We start from the raw sequence: 14,277 nt of genomic DNA, 5'->3' as shown, positions 1-14,277 counted from the left end.
GGCCCACCTCAGAATTCTGTGAGATTATAAAGCATTTGGGGGAAGTGGAGCAAGGGCTTGTGGGGAATGAAGTCCAGAGTTTGAGTCCCTTTTTACATTCCCTCATTTGATCATTTGAAAAAAATTAAATTTTTTTTCCAAAGGATCATGAAAACATAATCAATTTAAAGATTACAATAATTTGAGGATAAGAGAAAAAAAGAACAAAACCAATAATTGCTGAACGCATTGACAAAAAGCCAGTTAGGGGGCAGTCCCCTTTGTCATAAAAGTATACATACAAATAAATGTTCAATCAACTATACCCAAAGTTCAATTTTTGTGCAGCTGGCTCGTCTGGAGGCTTCTTCATAGTATCTTCTGCAACAGTTCAGTTCTGGATTCAGATTCTTTACCTAAAATTCTTTTCAAAAAGAATTTAAACTTTGCAATTTAAATGATTTTTTTTTACATTCCCCCGTTAAGAGGGTGATTAAAAAAAACAGGATCACTTAGGGATGCATGGATGAGGTATGAGGTATATGAATCAATTGGCAAGAGATATTCAAAAGATATCAGAAAAATCCAAATAAAAAAAGAAAAAATTTTGGATGAAAATATAGACTATCAAAGTCTTATGTGTAAAAATTCCAAGTAAAAAGAAAAATAAATCTATGACAGGTCCTTGAATCAAGGCCCAATCAAAATGATCTAAGCAATGATGCATTTACCCAGTCAGTAGCCAGGACTACAGAAAGGTACCACACTATGAAAGGCAGAAAAGGGGACCAGATTATATGAGCCAAAGTTTCCGGGATACTCATCTGTGAGTATTTTCAGAGTGAGTGTGGACACAAGGAAAGCCTATGTCTAACAATGTTAAACACAGTAACCTCGAGTCTTACTAGGTTTAAGACCTTGTTATTGGCCTAGAAGTGCATCAATCCATCCTGGATTGGCTTTTCTTTGGCTCTGTGCAATGGCTCTTGTGTGTATATCTTGTCCTGGAATCAGACAGAATCATTAAGCATTAGTGGCATCATTTTTATAGTCACAATCTTTTTGGGGTATGCATTGGCAAATGTATCTTAAACTTATAGTACTGAAAAATCAAAAAGTTAAAGAAAATCTTAATGCTGGTGACATGTGCTTCAAATATAAAAAGAGAGAATAAATTTTAAAAAAATCCTGAAAAAGTATATTGCAAATGCAAGAAAAACATAATAATAAAAGAGCTTTAAAATTCAAAAATATAGCTTATAATCATTGACACACTGTGTCAGCTAAGAAAATAATGATTACAAGACTTTCTCACCAAAAATGAGATCCATTTCCTCTTAATATCTGGCCATGATCACTGTGAGTAGAAGGCAAATGAATTGAACAAGGTTAACAATTTTTCATTTTTAAAAATATAGTAGTACAAATATGTAGGTATCAAAATCCCCCAAATTCTCAATAGCCCAATTAATTACAATAGAAAACAAACACACTATAATATTTCACATAAGTTGCTGTATGGCATTTTTTAAAAAACTTATGAATTGATGGATATTTGTCACAAGTTTTACAATCATAGCAATCTTTCAACCTTGGTATTTAAACATATTTTTTAAACAAAGTAAAACTCATTTTGGGTTTAGAACATAATCAAGAAATCTATATATCATTCTGGTGCAAGTAAAATAGTGAGCTGAAGAGTATAAATAAAGGGGTGCTCCTTTTTTGGAGGCTTTTTTAGGGATACAAATGCCCTGAGATTAACTTCCCAACTTCCACTCACATGTGGGAAGGTTGGAGTTTATAAAATATATTTCACTTCAGCTATGGGCCTTACCTCATGGTAGGGGAAGGCAAAAATAACCAGAGATTGTTAAAAAAATTACAAAAATCATATTTTAAAAACCCTTAAAATCATTTGAGATATTTAGCATATTAAATTTTCCAAAGATTGTTATACAATTATAACCAGTCCTGAAGTCCATCTATCCTCTATGTGATAATTTACAAAGTCAAAATAGAAAGGCTGTTGTTTTTTTTTTCATATGGGCTTAATTACAATAATATTTGTTCAGCACAGTTATAGGAAAAAAATAACAGAATTTAACAGTAGTTAACTCAGTACATTAAATGAACAGCATAACAGAATAATATTGAATCTAGTAATATATGAACTTAAAATCACAAAGTTAAACCTTAAACAAAACAATCAGGAAAAATGCAATAGAATACAGAGATTCTTTTTTAAACCATTGGAGTTTGAAATGCCTTAAAATCATAACCTCCAGTCTTTAAAGTTCCTTAGGGGTTTTTTTTTTGTTTGTTTGTTTTTAATTATCCTTTTAAATGTCTATTGTCTGAAGGCAGAGTGGTAAGGGCTAGGCAATGGGGTTGAAGGGACTCATCCAGGGTCACATGGCCATGAAGTGTCTGAGGCCAGATTTTAACCCAGGACTGCATGTCTTTAGGCCTGGCTATCAGTTCCCTGAGCCACCCATTTGCCCCTTCAAAGTTGAATCTTTGGGCTGAATATTTCTTCTGGCACACAGGTGAAATCAATGAAATTACCAGAACAGTCAAAAGGTATCCTTTTAAACAGCCCATTGCTTTTTAAGTTTCTGTTTGAAAAGTCTGTTTCTTCTCCTCTCCCTTTTCTCTCTCCCCTGCTCTGATACTCCACATGGTCAATACCCCAGTTTGTTTGTTACCAGCTGGTTGATCTGCTCTGAGGATCTGGGTGATGAACGGGCTGGGGTTGTGCTCGTGGGTCTGGGGCGCAGAAACAGGCAGGCAGGGCCAGGAGATCGGGCACCAGGTGAGAGGCCAGGAGCAGGAGCCAGAGCCCGAGTGGGCCACCAGGGTGGACAGGGCTGGGAGCCAGAGTACCAGGTGAGGACGATCTGGGCTGCAGGCAGGAAGCGAAGGGCCAAGCCAGGTGGGGTGGGCGGAAAACGCAACAGATCTGGATCCTGTGGGCTATTTAATGGCTGGAACGAGCAGCAGCTTTGCGAGGGTAAAAAAAAACCTTGACCAGAGAAACGTGGCTCAAAAAATTTTTTTTCTAGGCACTAGCTATTAAAGCTGAACTAAAGATCAGAAAAGAAATCAGAAGATTGAGAGTTTTTTCTCCCATTAGGTAGCCAACTGTAAAGATTAAAATTTAGGGGAGACTGAGGCAAGTAGAAATTAGTTTCTCTCTGCAAGGAGTATTATATTTTTTAGAGGTTTATTAAAGATTAAGGATTAAAGAAAATACAGGATAAGAAACACATGCCTAGGCCAGAGAGGCCTAGACAAGATAATCTCACATCATGGAAGAGCTGCGTCTACTCCAAAATGGAAGTCCAAGAGACCCACAAAAGCCTTTGCAATCAGGTTAAATCCCTTCTCGATCTCGGCCCACCTCAGAATTCCGTGAGATTATAAAGCATTTGGGGGAAGTGGAGCAAGGGCTTGTGGGGATTGAAGTCCAGAGTTCGAATCTATTTTTACAATCCACTGAGCTACCCAGCTGCCCCTTGACTTTCAATTTTATTGATTTATCCTTTGATTTTTAGAATCTCTAATTTATTCATTTGAGGATTTTTAATTTGTTCACTTTCTAGTTTTTTTAATTTGCAGGCCTAATTCATTGACCTCTGCCCTCTCTAGTTTGTTAATATATGAACTCAAGGATATAAATTTCCCTGTGAGTACTGCTTTGGCTGCATCCCAAAGGTTTTGAAAGGATGTCTCATCATTGTCATTTTCTTCAATGAAATTATTAATCGTTTTTATGATTTGTTCTTTAACTAATCGATTTTGGAGAATCATATTGTTTAATTTCCAGTTAATTTTTGATTTGCCTCTCCATGAACCCTTAGTAATTATTATTTTCATTGCATTGTCATCTGAGAAGGTTGCATTTATTATTTCTGCTCTATTGCACTTGTTTGCAATGTTTTTATGTCCTAATACATGGTCAATATTTGTGAATGTACTGCTGCTAAAAAGAAGGTGTATTCCTTTTTGTCCCTATTTATTTTTCTCCACATATCTACTAACTAATTTTTTCTAAGATTTCATTTACTTCTCTTACCTCTTTCTTATTTATTTTTTTCATTTGATTTATCTAGTTCTGAAGAGGAAGGTTCAGGTCTCCTACTAGTATATATATATTTTTTTATCTATTTCATCCTTGAGCTCCACTAGTTTCTCCTTTAGAAATTTGATTGCTATGCCAGTTGATGCATATGTGTTGAGTACTGATATTTCCTCATTGTCTATACTGCCTTTTATCAGGATGTAATTACCATCCTTATCCCTTTTAATCAGATCTATTTTTACTTTGTCTTTGTCAGATATCATGATTGCCACTCCTGCCTTCTTTTTATCAGTTGATGCCCATTAGATATGGCTCCATCCTCTTATGCTGACCCTATGTGTATCTACCTTCCTCATATGTGTTTCTTGTAGAGAGTATATGGTAGGATTTTGGATTCTAATCAACTCTGTTATTTGCTTGCATTTTATGGGTGAGTTCATTCCATTCACATTCAGCGTTATGATTACCAGGTGTGTATTTCCCAGCATTTTGATTTCTACTCCTAGTCCTGCCTTTTCTTCTTTCACTATTTTCTTCCACACCAATGTTTTGTTTTTTAATCATTTCTCCTAATCCCCACCCTAATTTTCTTCCCTTTCTACCCCCTCCCTTCTAATTACCCCCTTATTTTCTTTATAGTTCTTTTAAACTACCCCCCCACCCTTCTCCTCCCTTGAACTGCTTCCCTCCCCACCAGCCCATTTGTTACCTTTCTACTTCCCTAAAGGGTGCAAATCAATTCTCTGCCATAATGGATTGGATTGTTCTTCCCTCTTTGGGTCAATTTCAATGCATGTACAAGTTGAATATTTCCTATCTCCAACCTCTTTACCCTTCCAGTGTATTGATGTTCTCCCCCCTCCTGCCATGTGCTTCTTTGTGACATAAATTTATCCCTTTCAGTTTTTTCTCATTTCTTTTAGTATTAACCTTTTTTAAGCTCTAGTTTATATATATATATATATATACACACACACATATGTATTTATGTATACATATATCTATATACATATTTATGTCTTGTCATTTCATCCGATACTGTTCCTATACTTGTCACTGTTCCCTCTAAGTGTACTTCTTCTAGCTGCCCAGGTGAGAGCAACAGTTTTTAAGAGTTACCAATGACCTCTTTTCTTATAGGGATACATCATTTTAATTTATTGGGTCTCTTTAAAAAGTTTTTTTTCTTTTTGTTTGTTTTGTTTTGTTTTTCTTTTTTCCCTCTTTTTTAATTACCTTTTGATGATTTTCTTGAATTCTGTGCTTGGATATCAAATTTTCTGTTCAGGTCTTGTCTTTTCTTTACAAATGCTTGGAATTCTTCTATTTTGTTAAATGACTATATTTTCCCCTGTAAGAATATAGTCAGTTTTTTTGGGTAGTTGATTCTTGGTTGTAGACCTAGTTCCCTTGCTTTCCAGAATATCATATTCTATGCCTTTCAGTCCTTCAGTGTAGATGCAGCCAGATCCTGTGTTATCCTCACTATGGTTCCATGGTATCTGAATGACTTCTTCTTAGCAGCTTGTAATATTTTTTCCTTGGTCTGATAGTTCTTGAATTTAGCTATAACATTCCTGGGTGTTTTCAGTTGTGGATTAAGTACAGGAGGTGATCTGTGGATTCTTTCAATCTCCACTTTTACCTCTTGTTCTAGAATATCAGGGCAGTTTTCTTGGATAGTTTCCTGTAGGATGATGTCCAGGCTTTTCCTTTTGTCATGGTCTTCTGGTAGACCAATGATTCTTAAGTTGTCTCTCCTGGAATAATTTTTTAAATCTTCTGTTTTGTGAATGAGATGCTTCATATTTTCCTCAATTTTTTCATTTTTTTGGTTTTCTTTTATAGTGTCCTGCTGCCTTGTGAAGTCACTTGATTCTAGTTATTGTATTCTGGTTCTTAAAGACTGGATTTTATCCCTGGCTTTTTGGTCATCCTTCTCCTTCTGGTCTGATTTTCTTTGGAGGTCATCTTTCATCCTCTTTACTTTATCTTTCATCTCCTTTGCCTCATCTTTTATCTTCTTTGCCTCATCTTTCATCTCCTTTGCTTAATTTTCAAGTTGGTTGATTTTGGCTTTCAAGACACTATTTTCTCATTTTAATTCAAGTGACTCTGTTTCCAGATGACTTATCTTAGTTTTTAAGTTCTTTTCCCAATTGTCTTCAGCCTCTCTTAATTGTGTTTTGAATTGTATTTTGAGTTCTTCCAAAGCCTGTGTCTAATTCGCTGGGTTTTCTGTTTTATTGCTTGGTGTACCCTCCTCCTCTGTTCTGTTTGCTCTTTGTTCATTGACTGTATGGAAGCTGTCCATTGTAATTTCTTTTTTCTTTTTCTGTTGTTTGCTCATATTTTCCCCTTATTTCCCCTCCTGTAGTTGCTTGCACTCTTGCTCCTCTCATTATGTGTTGGATCTGTGGGTTTGGGCTTTTCTGTCAGTCTTCCTTCTTGGAGTTTTGTCAGCAAGTCTCTCAGTGCAGTCTGTGGGGGAGGGGTATTGGAGCTTTTGGTTCCCTTGCTCTGGAGGCTTTGATTGGATTAAAGTCCAGCAGTCTATGGGGGAGGGGTGTTGGAGCTTGAGCTTCCCTACCCTCTGAAGACTGTTGATGGGATTAAGTCCTGTTGGGGTGGGCTGGATGTGCCCTGAGGCTAAAACCTCCTAGAAGGGGGGAGCAATATGGAGGGTATCCACTGCTGCAACTAGGCTACCTGTTCTGTGCTCCTTCTCTAACTCCTTCCCTACCGCCTGTGTTTGACACTCTGAACCTGGCACAGCTTTGCCCGCAAGGTACTCCCTCCAGACCAGGGCCTTTGACCATTCAGAGGTTCCAGCTGCCCCTGGAGGCTTAGAGCTCTAGGTGTGTGTGTGTGGGTGTCCTGGGACCTTTCTTCTCCTTTCCCTTTAAACCTGAGTGTTCTCGAATTCCTGCTTTTAGGGGGGTGTACCTTTTGAATTGAGTCCAGCAGGAGGGTTCCTTGGCTCTGTCTTGTTGTTAGGTTTGATTTTCAGTCCCCTAGGAGCATTTAGTTTGTAATTGGTAAGGAAGGGTTTTCAGAGGTCTGAACTTTTGCTGTCTCTATGCTGCCATCTTGACTCTGCCCCCTGGGGTTTGGGTTTCTGATGTTTTCTTTTGAAGCTTATTGGCTCAAAGGACAACCTCAGTTAGATTTCTCTCCAAATAGATAAAGGCTCTTCATCAACCAGTCCTATATGCCTGCCTGTCTGATAGTAAATAGGTGAGTGTAGTGTTCCAGGCACTGGTTTCCGGAACTGAGTTTGGCTGGATAAGGTTTTACCAGTAGTGAGTGGGCTCTGATGGAGCAATTGACCCTATATAGTCACACAATAAATATTTATTAAGCACTAACTGCCATGTGCCAGGCACTGCACTAAATTCCAGGGAAAGACCAAAAAACCAACCAAACAAAAAAAAAAACCCCAACATACTCTCAAGAATATCATAGCCTGAAAAAAGGAAAAACAATTATGTTGGGGTATCTAGGTGACTCAGCAGATGGCGAGATAGGTCTGAAAATGGGAGGTCCTGGGTTCAAATGTGGCCTTAGATACTTCTTAGCTTTGTGTCCCTAGGTAAGTCATTTAGCTGCCATTGCCTAGCCCTTACTGCTCTTCTGCTTTGGATCAGATACTTAGTATCAATTCTAAGACAGAAGAGAAGGTTTTTTTTTAAAAAAAGGAAAAGCAAAATGGCTCTATATAAATAATATATAGATAGAATTAATTGGAGATTCAATAATCAACAGAGGTAAATCATTAAGAGAGACCCAAAAAGGTTTCTAATAGAAGGTAGAATTTTAGTTGTGATTTGAAAAAACAGAGGGAAAGAATTCCAGGCATGAGGGACAACCAGCAAAAATTCCTCAAGTCTGGAGATGGAGTGTTTTGTGTGAGGAATAACAAGAAGGCCAATGGCACTCTATTTCATTGTACTTGGAGGTGGGTAGGGGAATAAGGTATAAGAATCCTGGAAAGGGAAGAGAGGCCAGTTGTAAAGGAGATTTTATACTTGGTCTTGGGGATGATAGGGAGCCATAAATGAAATTTATTGAATGGGAGATGATGATGCAATGAGATCTATGCTTTAGGAAGACTATTTTGAAGCCAGAGTAGAATGGGAGAGACTTAAGGCAGTTCTCTTTCTCTTGCAGACTACCTTTCCTCTCTTTAATCTGCATTTATCTTGCATGTCTTCCCCATCAGACTGCTCCTTGCATCAAGAGACTACTTTTTACTTTGCTTTGTATCCCAAGTGCATAGCAATGTGCAAATACTTAATATATGCTTTTTTATATGGCTTCTATGGTCTTCCAAACTCTGACCCCATTTTACCTTTCCAATTTTTTTTTCATTATGGTTTTTCATATACTCAGTACATCAGCCAAATCAGTCTACTCACCATCTTCCCACACACACATTAGACTCATTCACCACTCTTGAGACTTTGCATTGTTATTCCCTTAGCCTAGAATGCTTTCTGATATCCTGCCCACCTGTTGGAAACCTTCACCTACTTTAATAATGTTTGCAGTCTTAGTTTCACATTGAGTGTCCTCACTCTGGACCTAACAGCAATTAGAGTCTAAGTCACACCCCTTATCATTTGATAGTCATCATTTGTAATTTGCTGACTTTTTCACAAGAGTGCTTATCTTTCAGTCTGGCACACAAATTCTTTAAGGGCAGGTACTATGCCTCATATCACGTTCCCATGACGCTTGGCATAGTGCCAGCCACAGAACAATAAATATACTTGAATTCAATAAATACGAGTTGATTTGAAATATTTATTTACATTTCTTCCTTTGGGGTCAAAGAGCAGGGTGACTTGGAATATATTCATGTCACCTCTCTGCGCATGTGCAGAAAAAAAGCAACCAGGATTGCAAGGGCATGGAAAATAGTCCATAAACTGATGTATTCAAGAGTGTATGTGTGTGTGTGTGTGTGTGTGTGTGTGTAGTGGTTGGTGCATTAATACTTGGCAAATACTTGTTTACTTTGCCCAAGTATTCTTCCCCCAGAATACCATATTGAACACACCTTGATCTCACCTGGTTATTTCCTCCCTTTAATTTCCCTTAGTCAGGAATGCTATTTGTATTGTTATACCCAAAAATATAGGGCCATGAACAATGAAACCAGGATTTGATCCCTCAAAATGTAAATATTCTTCCTTGGAGGAAGTGAGAGAAGAAATAGTTCTCAGGCTTTAAGAATACTGTTGTTAGGAGCAATTTATTTGAAATGTCCATTCTGAGAAGAATGTCTGACAAGTGAGTTTTGGGAAAACTGGCCTGTCTGCTAGATTGCAAAACTGGTTGAGAAGCTACTTTACCAGTGACATGGAGAGCAGGGCTTGAGGTTGAAGAAGAGCACCATGAACCTAGTCACTGTCCAGGGCTTTTGCCACCAGGGAAAACAGGGGAACTAATTATCAAGATATGCATATAGAAAGAACTGCTTTTGTGAAACATAATTGGAGAATTACCAGCTTTAGGCAGGTCTCCTGTCAGTAGAGAAAGCTAAGATAAGAGAGATTGTCCTCTTTAACCTCAGTGTCCCCAACTTTTCTTCAGTTTGAGACTCTTTTTAGACAGTTCTTCAAAGGTAGGAATGGAGTGGCAATGCAAGGGTGGATGGAAGTCAGCCCAGTACAGCTGACCAAGACTCCATCCTTGGCAAGGGTGGAAAGGCTTTTTAGATTTGGGAAACTACTCTAGGTTAGATCTGCTACTAAGCCCTGGTCCTCCCTTCCTCCCCCATTCCTCAGAGTTCTTAAGGATACTTTTACTATCTTGTGAGACAGGAGGAAAAGTTCAAGATTCAAGTAAGAAGACCCAAGTTTAAGTCTCAGATTTACCAATTACAAAGTGTGTGTCCTTGGGAAAGTAATTTATTCTCAGAATCTTTGTTTTTTCATCTGTTAAATGGGTATAATGACTGCCTTGCCTCTCTTGTTGAGAAGAAATAGTGTATGGAAAGTGTTTTGTAAACATCAAAGTATCATGTAAATGACAGTTATTCATTATTTAGTACTTTAGAGTTTACAAAGTATTTTCCTCACAACTCCATGAGGAAGATAGAGGAAATATTCCTATTTTGCAGGTGAGAAAACTGATGTTCAGTGATGCTACAATGTTATATAGCTACAGAGTTATATAGTTAGTAAGTTACAGAGCTGGAATTCAAAACCCAATTTTATTTTAATTCCGAATCTAGCATCCTTACCATTACAAATGCTACATCTCCTGTAATACTAGTAACCAATTTTTTTTTTTTTTGAGATTGGATTTCCCTACTTCATCCAGGCTGAAGTACAGTGACCCTATCTTAATCAGCATGGAAGCTTCAACTTGATTCATTTTTCTGACTTGGTCCAGTTTACCCCTTCTTAGGCAGCTTGGTATCCCCCTTTCCTAGGTGCTCACCATATTACTACTAGACTTAATGAAGACACCCAATTGGCTTTAGCCCTACTGGAACTCAGAAGTCTGAAATTTTAGTGATCCATTAGTTTCAGCTTCCTCCAGGAGCAAAGATTATATGTGAGCAGCACCACTCTAATCAATAGTAATTATTGAGAATCTCAAGATTGGAAGAGACCTTTACTTTTATCTTCAGCCTTTGCTTGAAGGTCTCCAGTGAAGATGGACTCATTAACCCAGGAGATAGTCCATTCAGTTCTTCAGTAGCTCTAATTACTAAGGATTTATTCTTTGTCCCAAGCATAAATTTAACTCTTTGCAATTTCTACCCACTGCTTTTATTTCTGACCTCTGGGACCAAACAGAACAAGTATAACCCTTCTTCTACATGACGATCCTTCAGATACTTGAAGGCATTAAATGTGTCTTCTCTTCTCCAGGCTATGTCCTCACTGTCTTCAAACAATTAGGTGGTAAAATGGAGAGAGTACTGGACCTGGAGTCAGAAAGACTTGAGTTTAAATCCAGCTCTCAGACCTTTACTAACTCTGTGACCCTGGGAAGGTGACAACTTCTGCCTCAATTTCCTTATCTGTAAAATGGGATAATAATAGTATCTACCCCAAGGGTTGTTATGAGTATAAAATGAGATGATAACTGCAAAATGTTTAGCATGTAGTAGGCAACTATATAAAAGTTTCTTCTATTAAATGGAATGATCTTGAAGCCCTTCATCATCCTGTTGATGCTTTGTGTCTGGAATATAGTAGCACTCAATAAATGCTGTTTTATTGATCCTAGCTACTCTTCAGCTTGTCAATCCTTCATAATCCTTTAGTGCCCTGAATGGAGCATAATAATCCAGATGTGGTATGACCAGGACAGATTTCAGAGGGAAAATAATTTCCCTAATCATGACATTGTATTTCTTTTGCCATAGATCATATTAGCTTTTTTGGCTACCATTATCAAACTCTAGACTCATGTTGAACTTAAAGTCCACTAAAGACAACAGGTGCTTTCCAGAAAATTTCTATCTAATCATATCTCTTCTGTCTTGTTTATGTGATACTGATTTTTTGAACTCAAGTGAAAGGCTTTACATTGATCCTTATTTTGGTAAGAGCAAAATCTCCTAGGGTCCTTAGTTTTTCTCAAGATCCTGTTACATAGATAGGGATAACTTTTTTGAGGCTCTGCCACTTAGGTTAGTTTTTCTTCCAAATGTGTTGAAACTATCCTTGGAAAATTAATTGGACTAGGGAACTAAGCCTTGAACTATTGATGTAGCTTCTTAATGTCCAAAAGTCAGCGCATAAAAGAAGTTAAGAATTCTTCTCTGCACACTGGTACACTACCATAGCAAATTCAGAAACACAGATTCTATGCCCAATGAAATTACTTCCTTTTGTCAACTGTTAGATATTCTACAAAAGTCTTATTCTGTTCTAGTCCTGAACCTGAATCACTTATTAAATTTCATCTAAATAGATTTAACTCAATGTTTTTGGATCCTGGCTTTGCCACCCTATGCGTGAGCTATCTCTCAGTTTTATGTCATGTGCAAATTTGAGAAACATATTATCTAATTCTGTATCTAAATTATTGATGAAACTATTAAAAAGCCCAGATCTTTGGGACATTTCACTAGTGATCACCTTCCAAGCTGATGTCAAACTGTTACTGACTAACCTTTGAATCTAAACATTTAACCCCTTCCAAATTCACATGACTATGCTTTTATATATTTGTTGTTTTCTAGTCCATTACTTTGCTTGTAGGCTCAGTCACACTGAAACCCACTAAAAGGATTACCCCTTTATGGATTATACCCGTTATTACTGGGTAGTGGCAGAGGCTAATGGGAGAAAGTAGGAAATATATTACAAGAATTCTGAAAACTCCAGTCTCCTCTGAACAATGTTCATGTTTCAGAAGTGTCTTGTTCTCCCTAAAATACAACACAGGAAAGCAGGATCTAATGTCAGCCTTTCTGGAGATATTTTCTCTCTCCTGACTGAAGTTAGATGGAAGCAGAGAAAAGTGGGAACTCAAGTGGAGGTGGTGCTGATTTTTCTACATTTTCCTCCATCTTTTTGTACCATTCAGCCATATGAGACTTAGCTGATGCTTTCCATCTTTAGGATGGTCATTAGCAATGAGGAGTTTTGACCCTAGCAACCCTATTAAACAGTGCAGGGAGCCCTTTGGAACTAAGATTTAGTTTTTCAGATGCCAATGGAACAGATCAATTAGGTCAACTTAGTGAAAAAAAAGTTCCTCTGATTTGATTTTTTGTGCATCAGGACTCTGGTTGATAAATGATTTCTGGTCATTCTGAGTTTTAGAGATTGCCTTTGCCACCAAATTCATCATCAGGAGATGAGTTTCTCTAAGTATATTAAGGAATGCTAGGGATTTGGGATAGCTTTTTTTTTAATGCAATAAAGTTTGTATGACTTTTGTGTAAGTCACTTCCCTTCTCCTGGACACAATTTCCTAATTTATAAAATGGGACTCATCACGTTAGTACTACCTATCTCACAAGGTTGTCATGAAGAAAGTGCTTAATAATCTGAAAGTACTATAAGTAATTTCTTCTTATTATCAGTATGATGACAGTTAGACCAGATACTACCTTTGATATTCTTTAGCCCTAGTTGAAAGGCTTTGAGACCCTTGATCAGTGGTGGCAAACCTTTTAGAGACCGAGTGCCAAAAACCCTCATGCTGCATGTGAGCCCCTCATGCCTTACCCCAGACAGGAGAGGGAGGAAGCACCCCCATTGGACTGCTGGACAGAGGGGTGGGTGATGAAGGAAATGGCCTCAAGTGTATATGGAGAGGGGGAAGAGGGAAGCCCCCTCTGGCATGCATGCCATAGGTTTGTCAACATAGCCCTAGATAGTCTTGTTGGATGTCTTATAATGAAAGATTAAAAGCTATCTAGGATTGTGGAGTCTCTAGATTCCTTCAAAGAAACTATTTCCTTTCCTCTGACGTAAATATTAGGCTATTGTGGTATGGAAATAGATACACTAAGGGTAATACTAAAAGGAAGAGATACCTGAACCTTGACTAAAAGCCATTTCATCTTGGATCAAAGGAGAAAGGTAAAAGAGTGTTTAAAATAATAAATGTTGTGCTCTTGGGGCCAACTGACATGTTAACCCTATTGCCATTAGTGTAGTCTTGGAAGCATCCCTTTACCCAGGGATAAGAAATACTCAAAAGAGTACTCATTGGAAATCAGAAAACCTGGGTCTTAGCATCTAGATTTTCCTTTGACTTGCTATGCATTCTTGAATAAGTCATTTCTTCTTCATGGGACTCAGTTTCTTCATATATAAAATGAGGATAATAATATTTGTTTTCTGCTTTTATAAGACTATTGTGAAACTAGTAGCAATTGGCTTTTGGCAAAAACAAAGGAGTTAAAGAAATAAAGGGAATTTTTCTATTATTTCCATGTAAAATTTAGTGTTAAATAGTCAAAAGGACTCAGAAGAATGAGGCTCCAACCCTAGCTGCATGACTTCATGCAAGTCACTCAATGAGCCTTCTTATCTGTCAGGTCAATTAATGACATTGTATTATCACTTTGTGTATACATATGCGTATTTACAACTAATTATTTATATACACATTGTTTTTCCCCAAAAGAAGGTAATCTCTCTGAAGGCAGGGCCATTTCATTTTGTCTTTTTATACTCAACAAAGAAATAGCATGTCAATAGAGAGCCAGTCTCAAAGTCCTGTAGAACAGT

Source organism: Monodelphis domestica, chromosome 2, assembly GCF_027887165.1.
Source record: "Monodelphis domestica isolate mMonDom1 chromosome 2, mMonDom1.pri, whole genome shotgun sequence".
NCBI lineage: Eukaryota > Metazoa > Chordata > Mammalia > Didelphimorphia > Didelphidae > Monodelphis > Monodelphis domestica.
Note: the sequence above shows the minus strand (reverse complement) of the source record.